The sequence below is a fragment of the Phyllobates terribilis genome, unplaced genomic scaffold (genome assembly GCF_046119375.1).
Source record: "Phyllobates terribilis strain yellow unplaced genomic scaffold, ASM4611937v1 Scaffold_30__1_contigs__length_15301838, whole genome shotgun sequence".
Taxonomy (NCBI): Eukaryota; Metazoa; Chordata; class Amphibia; order Anura; family Dendrobatidae; genus Phyllobates; species Phyllobates terribilis.
Genome location: NW_027362790.1, coordinates 10,667,318 through 10,680,000, shown reverse-complemented (window position 1 = coordinate 10,680,000; position 12,683 = coordinate 10,667,318). Strand labels below are relative to the sequence as shown.

At 44.5% G+C, this 12,683-nt stretch overlaps 10 non-coding genes across 10 annotated transcripts; all 10 read left to right on the top strand.

Moving 5' to 3' along the window:
* The first annotated feature begins 159 nt into the window (after nt 1–159).
* LOC141179035 (U2 spliceosomal RNA) lies at nt 160–350 on the top strand. The gene has a single exon (XR_012255087.1). It is a non-coding gene; the product is annotated as a U2 spliceosomal RNA (small nuclear RNA).
* Nucleotides 351–1,465: 1,115 nt separating this feature from the next.
* On the top strand, nt 1,466–1,656 carry LOC141179631 (U2 spliceosomal RNA). The gene has a single exon (XR_012255628.1). It is a non-coding gene; the product is annotated as a U2 spliceosomal RNA (small nuclear RNA).
* Nucleotides 1,657–2,771: 1,115 nt separating this feature from the next.
* Nucleotides 2,772–2,962, top strand: LOC141179034 (U2 spliceosomal RNA). Its single transcript, XR_012255086.1, has one exon. It is a non-coding gene; the product is annotated as a U2 spliceosomal RNA (small nuclear RNA).
* Nucleotides 2,963–4,077: 1,115 nt separating this feature from the next.
* Nucleotides 4,078–4,268, top strand: LOC141179033 (U2 spliceosomal RNA). Its single transcript, XR_012255085.1, has one exon. It is a non-coding gene; the product is annotated as a U2 spliceosomal RNA (small nuclear RNA).
* A 1,115-nt stretch (nt 4,269–5,383) lies between these two features.
* LOC141179032 (U2 spliceosomal RNA) lies at nt 5,384–5,574 on the top strand. Its single transcript, XR_012255084.1, has one exon. It is a non-coding gene; the product is annotated as a U2 spliceosomal RNA (small nuclear RNA).
* Nucleotides 5,575–6,689: 1,115 nt separating this feature from the next.
* LOC141179532 (U2 spliceosomal RNA) lies at nt 6,690–6,880 on the top strand. Its single transcript, XR_012255539.1, has one exon. It is a non-coding gene; the product is annotated as a U2 spliceosomal RNA (small nuclear RNA).
* Nucleotides 6,881–7,995: 1,115 nt separating this feature from the next.
* LOC141179031 (U2 spliceosomal RNA) lies at nt 7,996–8,186 on the top strand. Its single transcript, XR_012255083.1, has one exon. It is a non-coding gene; the product is annotated as a U2 spliceosomal RNA (small nuclear RNA).
* Nucleotides 8,187–9,301: 1,115 nt separating this feature from the next.
* LOC141179030 (U2 spliceosomal RNA) lies at nt 9,302–9,492 on the top strand. Its single transcript, XR_012255082.1, has one exon. It is a non-coding gene; the product is annotated as a U2 spliceosomal RNA (small nuclear RNA).
* A 1,112-nt stretch (nt 9,493–10,604) lies between these two features.
* LOC141179028 (U2 spliceosomal RNA) lies at nt 10,605–10,795 on the top strand. Its single transcript, XR_012255080.1, has one exon. It is a non-coding gene; the product is annotated as a U2 spliceosomal RNA (small nuclear RNA).
* A 1,115-nt stretch (nt 10,796–11,910) lies between these two features.
* LOC141179026 (U2 spliceosomal RNA) lies at nt 11,911–12,101 on the top strand. The gene has a single exon (XR_012255079.1). It is a non-coding gene; the product is annotated as a U2 spliceosomal RNA (small nuclear RNA).
* Nucleotides 12,102–12,683: the final 582 nt, after the last annotated feature.

The following is a 12,683-nucleotide window of genomic DNA, read 5'->3' as shown; positions in this document are numbered from 1 at the left end:
AACGCGTGGATTGCAGCAGCAGCAAGCCGAAAAGTGCAGGCATGTAAGGGATCTAGAGGTTGACAACATGTCTTCTTAACGGGAGTCCAGGATCTCATCTCCACAAATGGACTTTTCAGGATCCTTGGGTGGCTCCGTAGTTTGAAACCAATTCTGGTTATCGCTTCTCGGCCTTTTGGCTAAGATCAAGTGTAGTATCTGTTCTTATCAGTTTAATATCTGATACGTCCCCTATCTGGGGACCATATATTAAATGGATTTTTAGAACAGGGAGATGGAAAAAGAGCTTGCTCTGTCCACTCCACGCATTGACCTGGTATTGCAGTATCTCCAGGACCGGTGCACCCCTTCTTTAATGCAGTTTCTAAAATCAGAAAGAATTGAATTCAATGTTTTTTGTTCATTTTGCTTGTTTGTCGGATTTTGGGATGGACTCTTTGGCTTTGCTTTTCTTCTCCTCATTGGATTTTTCATGTTCAAAGTTGCAGAAGCCAGATTACAAGCTCATTTTGGTTCAACTTCAGCAACTGTGCATTGCATTGCCATGTAATGTGATGCAATGCTATCTTTCTAGCTCTCCCTTTTTACTTCCTTTTGGATAAACAGACATATTAGGCAAGCATTTTGGAGCTTTCACCTAAATAACTACAGGTGGTGAGATAAGCTGCACAATATAATTGACCTTTCAGTATATTGTTGCACACACACCATCTATTTAGCAAATGCCCTTGTTATCAACAGCAGCCTTTTAAACTCACCTGAGCTAACAGGTATGTGCGCTGGTTACTCTGCTGCGCTTAAAATTTCTTTTTTGGTTTGCTACAATGCCTTTTCTGAAACGTTGTCTCCTTCTGCTGGAACACTGACTTCTTTCATTTAATGCCTGCAGACTATAAAAGAGAACCCAACCCAAAAAGTTTGGTTGATTAGTCTGTGGCATTCTGTTAAACTGTTGCTTATGGCGGTCTCTGTGAGCTTCTCAGCGACATTCAGCCAGCCAGGTATCCTGCCTGCAGTAGATGGAATGTGGCAATGGAACGCTGGCTGCGCGTGTCATAATAGGCTCTGAGCCTTTATATACCTGTGCACAGCAGCAGCCACCTTCAGTCTGCTGCTGGACAGCCAGCAGCAGCAGCAGCAGGAGAGGTATGTAATCAGGAGCCCTCCTGCTAAGGGTAGACAGCTGCTCGTTCCACCCCACCCCACGCCTTAATTGGTTCTCCTCCCTTCCAACGGTGTTGAGGCGGGTGGGAACAGCAGGGGGTGAAGGTGCTGTGTTTAAAGAGGTGGAGTTATGCAGATCTAAAACGCGTGGATTGCAGCAGCAGCAAGCCGAAAAGTGCAGGCATGTAAGGGATCTAGAGGTTGACAACATGTCTTCTTAACGGGAGTCCAGGAGCTCATCTCCACAAATGGACTTTTCAGGATCCTTGGGTGGCTCCATAGTTTGAAACCAATTCTGGTTATCGCTTCTCGGCCTTTTGGCTAAGATCAAGTGTAGTATCTGTTCTTATCAGTTTAATATCTGATACATCCCCTATCTGGGGACCATATATTAAATGGATTTTTAGAACAGGGAGATGGAAAAAAAGCTTGCTCTGTCCACTCCACGCATTGACCTGGTATTGCAGTATCTCCAGGACCGGTGCACCCCTTCTTTAATGCAGTTTCTAAAATCAGAAAGAATTGAATTCAATGTTTTTTGTTCATTTTGCTTGTTTGTCGGATTTTGGGATGGACTCTTTGGCTTTGCTTTTCTTCTCCTCATTGGATTTTTCATGTTCAAAGTTGCAGAAGCCAGATTACAAGCTCATTTTGGTTCAACTTCAGCAACTGTGCATTGCATTGCCATGTAATGTGATGCAATGCTATCTTTCTAGCTCTCCCTTTTTACTTCCTTTTGGATAAACAGACATATTAGGCAAGCATTTTGGAGCTTTCACCTAAATAACTACAGGTGGTGAGATAAGCTGCACAATATAATTGACCTTTCAGTATATTGTTGCACACACACCATCTATTTAGCAAATGCCCTTGTTATCAACAGCAGCCTTTTAAACTCACCTGAGCTAACAGGTATGTGCGCTGGTTACTCTGCTGCGCTTAAAATTTCTTTTTTGGTTTGCTACAATGCCTTTTCTGAAACGTTGTCTCCTTCTGCTGGAACACTGACTTCTTTCATTTAATGCCTGCAGACTATAAAAGAGAACCCAACCCAAAAAGTTTGGTTGATTAGTCTGTGGCATTCTGTTAAACTGTTGCTTATGGCGGTCTCTGTGAGCTTTTCAGCGACATTCAGCCAGCCAGGTATCCTGCCTGCAGTAGATGGAATGTGGCAATGGAACGCTGGCTGCGCGTGTCATAATAGGCTCTGAGCCTTTATATACCTGTGCACAGCAGCAGCCACCTTCAGTCTGCTGCTGGACAGCCAGCAGCAGCAGCAGCAGGAGAGGTATGTAATCAGGAGCCCTCCTGCTAAGGGTAGACTGCTGCTCGTTCCACCCCACCCCCCGCCTTAATTGGTTCTCCTCCCTTCCATCGGTGTTGAGGCGGGTGGGAACAGTAGGGGGTGAAGGTGCTGTGTTTAAAGAGGTGGAGTTATGCAGATCTAAAACGCGTGGATTGCAGCAGCAGCAAGCCGAAAAGTGCAGGCATGTAAGGGATCTAGAGGTTGACAACATGTCTTCTTAACGGGAGTCCAGGAGCTCATCTCCACAAATGGACTTTTCAGGATCCTTGGGTGGCTCCGTAGTTTGAAACCAATTCTGGTTATCGCTTCTCGGCCTTTTGGCTAAGATCAAGTGTAGTATCTGTTCTTATCAGTTTAATATCTGATACGTCCCCTATCTGGGGACCATATATTAAATGGATTTTTAGAACAGGGAGATGGAAAAAGAGCTTGCTCTGTCCACTCCACGCATTGACCTGGTATTGCAGTATCTCCAGGACCGGTGCACCCCTTCTTTAATGCAGTTTCTAAAATCAGAAAGAATTGAATTCAATGTTTTTTGTTCATTTTGCTTGTTTGTCGGATTTTGGGATGGACTCTTTGGCTTTGCTTTTCTTCTCCTCATTGGATTTTTCATGTTCAAAGTTGCAGAAGCCAGATTACAAGCTCATTTTGGTTCAACTTCAGCAACTGTGCATTGCATTGCCATGTAATGTGATGCAATGCTATCTTTCTAGCTCTCCCTTTTTACTTCCTTTTGGATAAACAGACATATTAGGCAAGCATTTTGGAGCTTTCACCTAAATAACTACAGGTGGTGAGATAAGCTGCACAATATAATTGACCTTTCAGTATATTGTTGCACACACACCATCTATTTAGCAAATGCCCTTGTTATCAACAGCAGCCTTTTAAACTCACCTGAGCTAACAGGTATGTGCGCTGGTTACTCTGCTGCGCTTAAAATTTCTTTTTTGGTTTGCTACAATGCCTTTTCTGAAACGTTGTCTCCTTCTGCTGGAACACTGACTTCTTTCATTTAATGCCTGCAGACTATAAAAGAGAACCCAACCCAAAAAGTTTGGTTGATTAGTCTGTGGCATTCTGTTAAACTGTTGCTTATGGCGGTCTCTGTGAGCTTTTCAGCGACATTCAGCCAGCCAGGTATCCTGCCTGCAGTAGATGGAATGTGGCAATGGAACGCTGGCTGCGCGTGTCATAATAGGCTCTGAGCCTTTATATACCTGTGCACAGCAGCAGCCACCTTCAGTCTGCTGCTGGACAGCCAGCAGCAGCAGCAGCAGGAGAGGTATGTAATCAGGAGCCCTCCTGCTAAGGGTAGACAGCTGCTCGTTCCACCCCACCCCCCGCCTTAATTGGTTCTCCTCCCTTCCATCAGTGTTGAGGCGGGTGGGAACAGTAGGGGGTGAAGGTGCTGTGTTTAAAGAGGTGGAGTTATGCAGATCTAAAACGCGTGGATTGCAGCAGCAGCAAGCCGAAAAGTGCAGGCATGTAAGGGATCTAGAGGTTGACAACATGTCTTCTTAACGGGAGTCCAGGAGCTCATCTCCACAAATGGACTTTTCAGGATCCTTGGGTGGCTCCGTAGTTTGAAACCAATTCTGGTTATCGCTTCTCGGCCTTTTGGCTAAGATCAAGTGTAGTATCTGTTCTTATCAGTTTAATATCTGATACGTCCCCTATCTGGGGACCATATATTAAATGGATTTTTAGAACAGGGAGATGGAAAAAGAGCTTGCTCTGTCCACTCCACGCATTGACCTGGTATTGCAGTATCTCCAGGACCGGTGCACCCCTTCTTTAATGCAGTTTCTAAAATCAGAAAGAATTGAATTCAATGTTTTTTGTTCATTTTGCTTGTTTGTCGGATTTTGGGATGGACTCTTTGGCTTTGCTTTTCTTCTCCTCATTGGATTTTTCATGTTCAAAGTTGCAGAAGCCAGATTACAAGCTCATTTTGGTTCAACTTCAGCAACTGTGCATTGCATTGCCATGTAATGTGATGCAATGCTATCTTTCTAGCTCTCCCTTTTTACTTCCTTTTGGATAAACAGACATATTAGGCAAGCATTTTGGAGCTTTCACCTAAATAACTACAGGTGGTGAGATAAGCTGCACAATATAATTGACCTTTCAGTATATTGTTGCACACACACCATCTATTTAGCAAATGCCCTTGTTATCAACAGCAGCCTTTTAAACTCACCTGAGCTAACAGGTATGTGCGCTGGTTACTCTGCTGCGCTTAAAATTTCTTTTTTGGTTTGCTACAATGCCTTTTCTGAAACGTTGTCTCCTTCTGCTGGAACACTGACTTCTTTCATTTAATGCCTGCAGACTATAAAAGAGAACCCAACCCAAAAAGTTTGGTTGATTAGTCTGTGGCATTCTGTTAAACTGTTGCTTATGGCGGTCTCTGTGAGCTTTTCAGCGACATTCAGCCAGCCAGGTATCCTGCCTGCAGTAGATGGAATGTGGCAATGGAACGCTGGCTGCGCGTGTCATAATAGGCTCTGAGCCTTTATATACCTGTGCACAGCAGCAGCCACCTTCAGTCTGCTGCTGGACAGCCAGCAGCAGCAGCAGCAGGAGAGGTATGTAATCAGGAGCCCTCCTGCTAAGGGTAGACTGCTGCTCGTTCCACCCCACCCCCCGCCTTAATTGGTTCTCCTCCCTTCCATCGGTGTTGAGGCGGGTGGGAACAGTAGGGGGTGAAGGTGCTGTGTTTAAAGAGGTGGAGTTATGCAGATCTAAAACGCGTGGATTGCAGCAGCAGCAAGCCGAAAAGTGCAGGCATGTAAGGGATCTAGAGGTTGACAACATGTCTTCTTAACGGGAGTCCAGGAGCTCATCTCCACAAATGGACTTTTCAGGATCCTTGGGTGGCTCCGTAGTTTGAAACCAATTCTGGTTATCGCTTCTCGGCCTTTTGGCTAAGATCAAGTGTAGTATCTGTTCTTATCAGTTTAATATCTGATACGTCCCCTATCTGGGGACCATATATTAAATGGATTTTTAGAACAGGGAGATGGAAAAAGAGCTTGCTCTGTCCACTCCACGCATTGACCTGGTATTGCAGTATCTCCAGGACCGGTGCACCCCTTCTTTAATGCAGTTTCTAAAATCAGAAAGAATTGAATTCAATGTTTTTTGTTCATTTTGCTTGTTTGTCGGATTTTGGGATGGACTCTTTGGCTTTGCTTTTCTTCTCCTCATTGGATTTTTCATGTTCAAAGTTGCAGAAGCCAGATTACAAGCTCATTTTGGTTCAACTTCAGCAACTGTGCATTGCATTGCCATGTAATGTGATGCAATGCTATCTTTCTAGCTCTCCCTTTTTACTTCCTTTTGGATAAACAGACATATTAGGCAAGCATTTTGGAGCTTTCACCTAAATAACTACAGGTGGTGAGATAAGCTGCACAATATAATTGACCTTTCAGTATATTGTTGCACACACACCATCTATTTAGCAAATGCCCTTGTTATCAACAGCAGCCTTTTAAACTCACCTGAGCTAACAGGTATGTGCGCTGGTTACTCTGCTGCGCTTAAAATTTCTTTTTTGGTTTGCTACAATGCCTTTTCTGAAACGTTGTCTCCTTCTGCTGGAACACTGACTTCTTTCATTTAATGCCTGCAGACTATAAAAGAGAACCCAACCCAAAAAGTTTGGTTGATTAGTCTGTGGCATTCTGTTAAACTGTTGCTTATGGCGGTCTCTGTGAGCTTTTCAGCGACATTCAGCCAGCCAGGTATCCTGCCTGCAGTAGATGGAATGTGGCAATGGAACGCTGGCTGCGCGTGTCATAATAGGCTCTGAGCCTTTATATACCTGTGCACAGCAGCAGCCACCTTCAGTCTGCTGCTGGACAGCCAGCAGCAGCAGCAGCAGGAGAGGTATGTAATCAGGAGCCCTCCTGCTAAGGGTAGACAGCTGCTCGTTCCACCCCACCCCCCGCCTTAATTGGTTCTCCTCCCTTCCATCAGTGTTGAGGCGGGTGGGAACAGTAGGGGGTGAAGGTGCTGTGTTTAAAGAGGTGGAGTTATGCAGATCTAAAACGCGTGGATTGCAGCAGCAGCAAGCCGAAAAGTGCAGGCATGTAAGGGATCTAGAGGTTGACAACATGTCTTCTTAACGGGAGTCCAGGAGCTCATCTCCACAAATGGACTTTTCAGGATCCTTGGGTGGCTCCGTAGTTTGAAACCAATTCTGGTTATCGCTTCTCGGCCTTTTGGCTAAGATCAAGTGTAGCATCTGTTCTTATCAGTTTAATATCTGATACGTCCCCTATCTGGGGACCATATATTAAATGGATTTTTAGAACAGGGAGATGGAAAAAGAGCTTGCTCTGTCCACTCCACGCATTGACCTGGTATTGCAGTATCTCCAGGACCGGTGCACCCCTTTTTTAATGCAGTTTCTAAAATCAGAAAGAATTGAATTCAATGTTTTTTGTTCATTTTGCTTGTTTGTCGGATTTTGGGATGGACTCTTTGGCTTTGCTTTTCTTCTCCTCATTGGATTTTTCATGTTCAAAGTTGCAGAAGCCAGATTACAAGCTCATTTTGGTTCAACTTCAGCAACTGTGCATTGCATTGCCATGTAATGTGATGCAATGCTATCTTTCTAGCTCTCCCTTTTTACTTCCTTTTGGATAAACAGACATATTAGGCAAGCATTTTGGAGCTTTCACCTAAATAACTACAGGTGGTGAGATAAGCTGCACAATATAATTGACCTTTCAGTATATTGTTGCACACACACCATCTATTTAGCAAATGCCCTTGTTATCAACAGCAGCCTTTTAAACTCACCTGAGCTAACAGGTATGTGCGCTGGTTACTCTGCTGCGCTTAAAATTTCTTTTTTGGTTTGCTACAATGCCTTTTCTGAAACGTTGTCTCCTTCTGCTGGAACACTGACTTCTTTCATTTAATGCCTGCAGACTATAAAAGAGAACCCAACCCAAAAAGTTTGGTTGATTAGTCTGTGGCATTCTGTTAAACTGTTGCTTATGGCGGTCTCTGTGAGCTTTTCAGCGACATTCAGCCAGCCAGGTATCCTGCCTGCAGTAGATGGAATGTGGCAATGGAACGCTGGCTGCGCGTGTCATAATAGGCTCTGAGCCTTTATATACCTGTGCACAGCAGCAGCCACCTTCAGTCTGCTGCTGGACAGCCAGCAGCAGCAGCAGCAGGAGAGGTATGTAATCAGGAGCCCTCCTGCTAAGGGTAGACTGCTGCTCGTTCCACCCCACCCCCCGCCTTAATTGGTTCTCCTCCCTTCCATCGGTGTTGAGGCGGGTGGGAACAGTAGGGGGTGAAGGTGCTGTGTTTAAAGAGGTGGAGTTATGCAGATCTAAAACGCGTGGATTGCAGCAGCAGCAAGCCGAAAAGTGCAGGCATGTAAGGGATCTAGAGGTTGACAACATGTCTTCTTAACGGGAGTCCAGGAGCTCATCTCCACAAATGGACTTTTCAGGATCCTTGGGTGGCTCCGTAGTTTGAAACCAATTCTGGTTATCGCTTCTCGGCCTTTTGGCTAAGATCAAGTGTAGTATCTGTTCTTATCAGTTTAATATCTGATACGTCCCCTATCTGGGGACCATATATTAAATGGATTTTTAGAACAGGGAGATGGAAAAAGAGCTTGCTCTGTCCACTCCACGCATTGACCTGGTATTGCAGTATCTCCAGGACCGGTGCACCCCTTCTTTAATGCAGTTTCTAAAATCAGAAAGAATTGAATTCAATGTTTTTTGTTCATTTTGCTTGTTTGTCGGATTTTGGGATGGACTCTTTGGCTTTGCTTTTCTTCTCCTCATTGGATTTTTCATGTTCAAAGTTGCAGAAGCCAGATTACAAGCTCATTTTGGTTCAACTTCAGCAACTGTGCATTGCATTGCCATGTAATGTGATGCAATGCTATCTTTCTAGCTCTCCCTTTTTACTTCCTTTTGGATAAACAGACATATTAGGCAAGCATTTTGGAGCTTTCACCTAAATAACTACAGGTGGTGAGATAAGCTGCACAATATAATTGACCTTTCAGTATATTGTTGCACACACACCATCTATTTAGCAAATGCCCTTGTTATCAACAGCAGCCTTTTAAACTCACCTGAGCTAACAGGTATGTGCGCTGGTTACTCTGCTGCGCTTAAAATTTCTTTTTTGGTTTGCTACAATGCCTTTTCTGAAACGTTGTCTCCTTCTGCTGGAACACTGACTTCTTTCATTTAATGCCTGCAGACTATAAAAGAGAACCCAACCCAAAAAGTTTGGTTGATTAGTCTGTGGCATTCTGTTAAACTGTTGCTTATGGCGGTCTCTGTGAGCTTTTCAGCGACATTCAGCCAGCCAGGTATCCTGCCTGCAGTAGATGGAATGTGGCAATGGAACGCTGGCTGCGCGTGTCATAATAGGCTCTGAGCCTTTATATACCTGTGCACAGCAGCAGCCACCTTCAGTCTGCTGCTGGACAGCCAGCAGCAGCAGCAGCAGGAGAGGTATGTAATCAGGAGCCCTCCTGCTAAGGGTAGACAGCTGCTCGTTCCACCCCACCCCCCGCCTTAATTGGTTCTCCTCCCTTCCATCGGTGTTGAGGCGGGTGGGAACAGTAGGGGGTGAAGGTGCTGTGTTTAAAGAGGTGGAGTTATGCAGATCTAAAACGCGTGGATTGCAGCAGCAGCAAGCCGAAAAGTGCAGGCATGTAAGGGATCTAGAGGTTGACAACATGTCTTCTTAACGGGAGTCCAGGAGCTCATCTCCACAAATGGACTTTTCAGGATCCTTGGGTGGCTCCGTAGTTTGAAACCAATTCTGGTTATCGCTTCTCGGCCTTTTGGCTAAGATCAAGTGTAGTATCTGTTCTTATCAGTTTAATATCTGATACGTCCCCTATCTGGGGACCATATATTAAATGGATTTTTAGAACAGGGAGATGGAAAAAGAGCTTGCTCTGTCCACTCCACGCATTGACCTGGTATTGCAGTATCTCCAGGACCGGTGCACCCCTTCTTTAATGCAGTTTCTAAAATCAGAAAGAATTGAATTCAATGTTTTTTGTTCATTTTGCTTGTTTGTCGGATTTTGGGATGGACTCTTTGGCTTTGCTTTTCTTCTCCTCATTGGATTTTTCATGTTCAAAGTTGCAGAAGCCAGATTACAAGCTCATTTTGGTTCAACTTCAGCAACTGTGCATTGCATTGCCATGTAATGTGATGCAATGCTATCTTTCTAGCTCTCCCTTTTTACTTCCTTTTGGATAAACAGACATATTAGGCAAGCATTTTGGAGCTTTCACCTAAATAACTACAGGTGGTGAGATAAGCTGCACAATATAATTGACCTTTCAGTATATTGTTGCACACACACCATCTATTTAGCAAATGCCCTTGTTATCAACAGCAGCCTTTTAAACTCACCTGAGCTAACAGGTATGTGCGCTGGTTACTCTGCTGCGCTTAAAATTTCTTTTTTGGTTTGCTACAATGCCTTTTCTGAAACGTTGTCTCCTTCTGCTGGAACACTGACTTCTTTCATTTAATGCCTGCAGACTATAAAAGAGAACCCAACCCAAAAAGTTTGGTTGATTAGTCTGTGGCATTCTGTTAAACTGTTGCTTATGGCGGTCTCTGTGAGCTTCTCAGCGACATTCAGCCAGCCAGGTATCCTGCCTGCAGTAGATGGAATGTGGCAATGGAACGCTGGCTGCGCGTGTCATAATAGGCTCTGAGCCTTTATATACCTGTGCACAGCAGCAGCCACCTTCAGTCTGCTGCTGGACAGCCAGCAGCAGCAGCAGGAGAGGTATGTAATCAGGAGCCCTCCTGCTAAGGGTAGACAGCTGCTCGTTCCACCCCACCCCCCGCCTTAATTGGTTCTCCTCCCTTCCAACGGTGTTGAGGCGGGTGGGAACAGCAGGGGGTGAAGGTGCTGTGTTTAAAGAGGTGGAGTTATGCAGATCTAAAACGCGTGGATTGCAGCAGCAGCAAGCCGAAAAGTGCAGGCATGTAAGGGATCTAGAGGTTGACAACATGTCTTCTTAACGGGAGTCCAGGAGCTCATCTCCACAAATGGACTTTTCAGGATCCTTGGGTGGCTCCGTAGTTTGAAACCAATTCTGGTTATCGCTTCTCGGCCTTTTGGCTAAGATCAAGTGTAGTATCTGTTCTTATCAGTTTAATATCTGATACGTCCCCTATCTGGGGACCATATATTAAATGGATTTTTAGAACAGGGAGATGGAAAAAGAGCTTGCTCTGTCCACTCCACGCATTGACCTGGTATTGCAGTATCTCCAGGACCGGTGCACCCCTTCTTTAATGCAGTTTCTAAAATCAGAAAGAATTGAATTCAATGTTTTTTGTTCATTTTGCTTGTTTGTCGGATTTTGGGATGGACTCTTTGGCTTTGCTTTTCTTCTCCTCATTGGATTTTTCATGTTCAAAGTTGCAGAAGCCAGATTACAAGCTCATTTTGGTTCAACTTCAGCAACTGTGCATTGCATTGCCATGTAATGTGATGCAATGCTATCTTTCTAGCTCTCCCTTTTTACTTCCTTTTGGATAAACAGACATATTAGGCAAGCATTTTGGAGCTTTCACCTAAATAACTACAGGTGGTGAGATAAGCTGCACAATATAATTGACCTTTCAGTATATTGTTGCACACACACCATCTATTTAGCAAATGCCCTTGTTATCAACAGCAGCCTTTTAAACTCACCTGAGCTAACAGGTATGTGCGCTGGTTACTCTGCTGCGCTTAAAATTTCTTTTTTGGTTTGCTACAATGCCTTTTCTGAAACGTTGTCTCCTTCTGCTGGAACACTGACTTCTTTCATTTAATGCCTGCAGACTATAAAAGAGAACCCAACCCAAAAAGTTTGGTTGATTAGTCTGTGGCATTCTGTTAAACTGTTGCTTATGGCGGTCTCTGTGAGCTTCTCAGCGACATTCAGCCAGCCAGGTATCCTGCCTGCAGTAGATGGAATGTGGCAATGGAACGCTGGCTGCGCGTGTCATAATAGGCTCTGAGCCTTTATATACCTGTGCACAGCAGCAGCCACCTTCAGTCTGCTGCTGGACAGCCAGCAGCAGCAGCAGCAGGAGAGGTATGTAATCAGGAGCCCTCCTGCTAAGGGTAGACAGCTGCTCGTTCCACCCCACCCCCCGCCTTAATTGGTTCTCCTCCCTTCCAACGGTGTTGAGGCGGGTGGGAACAGCAGGGGGTGAAGGTGCTGTGTTTAAAGAGGTGGAGTTATGCAGATCTAAAACGCGTGGATTGCAGCAGCAGCAAGCCGAAAAGTGCAGGCATGTAAGGGATCTAGAGGTTGACAACATGTCTTCTTAACGGGAGTCCAGGAGCTCATCTCCACAAATGGACTTTTCAGGATCCTTGGGTGGCTCCGTAGTTTGAAACCAATTCTGGTTATCGCTTCTCGGCCTTTTGGCTAAGATCAAGTGTAGTATCTGTTCTTATCAGTTTAATATCTGATACGTCCCCTATCTGGGGACCATATATTAAATGGATTTTTAGAACAGGGAGATGGAAAAAGAGCTTGCTCTGTCCACTCCACGCATTGACCTGGTATTGCAGTATCTCCAGGACCGGTGCACCCCTTCTTTAATGCAGTTTCTAAAATCAGAAAGAATTGAATTCAATGTTTTTTGTTCATTTTGCTTGTTTGTCGGATTTTGGGATGGACTCTTTGGCTTTGCTTTTCTTCTCCTCATTGGATTTTTCATGTTCAAAGTTGCAGAAGCCAGATTACAAGCTCATTTTGGTTCAACTTCAGCAACTGTGCATTGCATTGCCATGTAATGTGATGCAATGCTATCTTTCTAGCTCTCCCTTTTTACTTCCTTTTGGATAAACAGACATATTAGGCAAGCATTTTGGAGCTTTCACCTAAATAACTACAGGTGGTGAGATAAGCTGCACAATATAATTGACCTTTCAGTATATTGTTGCACACACACCATCTATTTAGCAAATGCCCTTGTTATCAACAGCAGCCTTTTAAACTCACCTGAGCTAACAGGTATGTGCGCTGGTTACTCTGCTGCGCTTAAAATTTCTTTTTTGGTTTGCTACAATGCCTTTTCTGAAACGTTGTCTCCTTCTGCTGGAACACTGACTTCTTTCATTTAATGCCTGCAGACTATAAAAGAGAACCCAACCCAAAAAGTTTGGTTGATTAGTC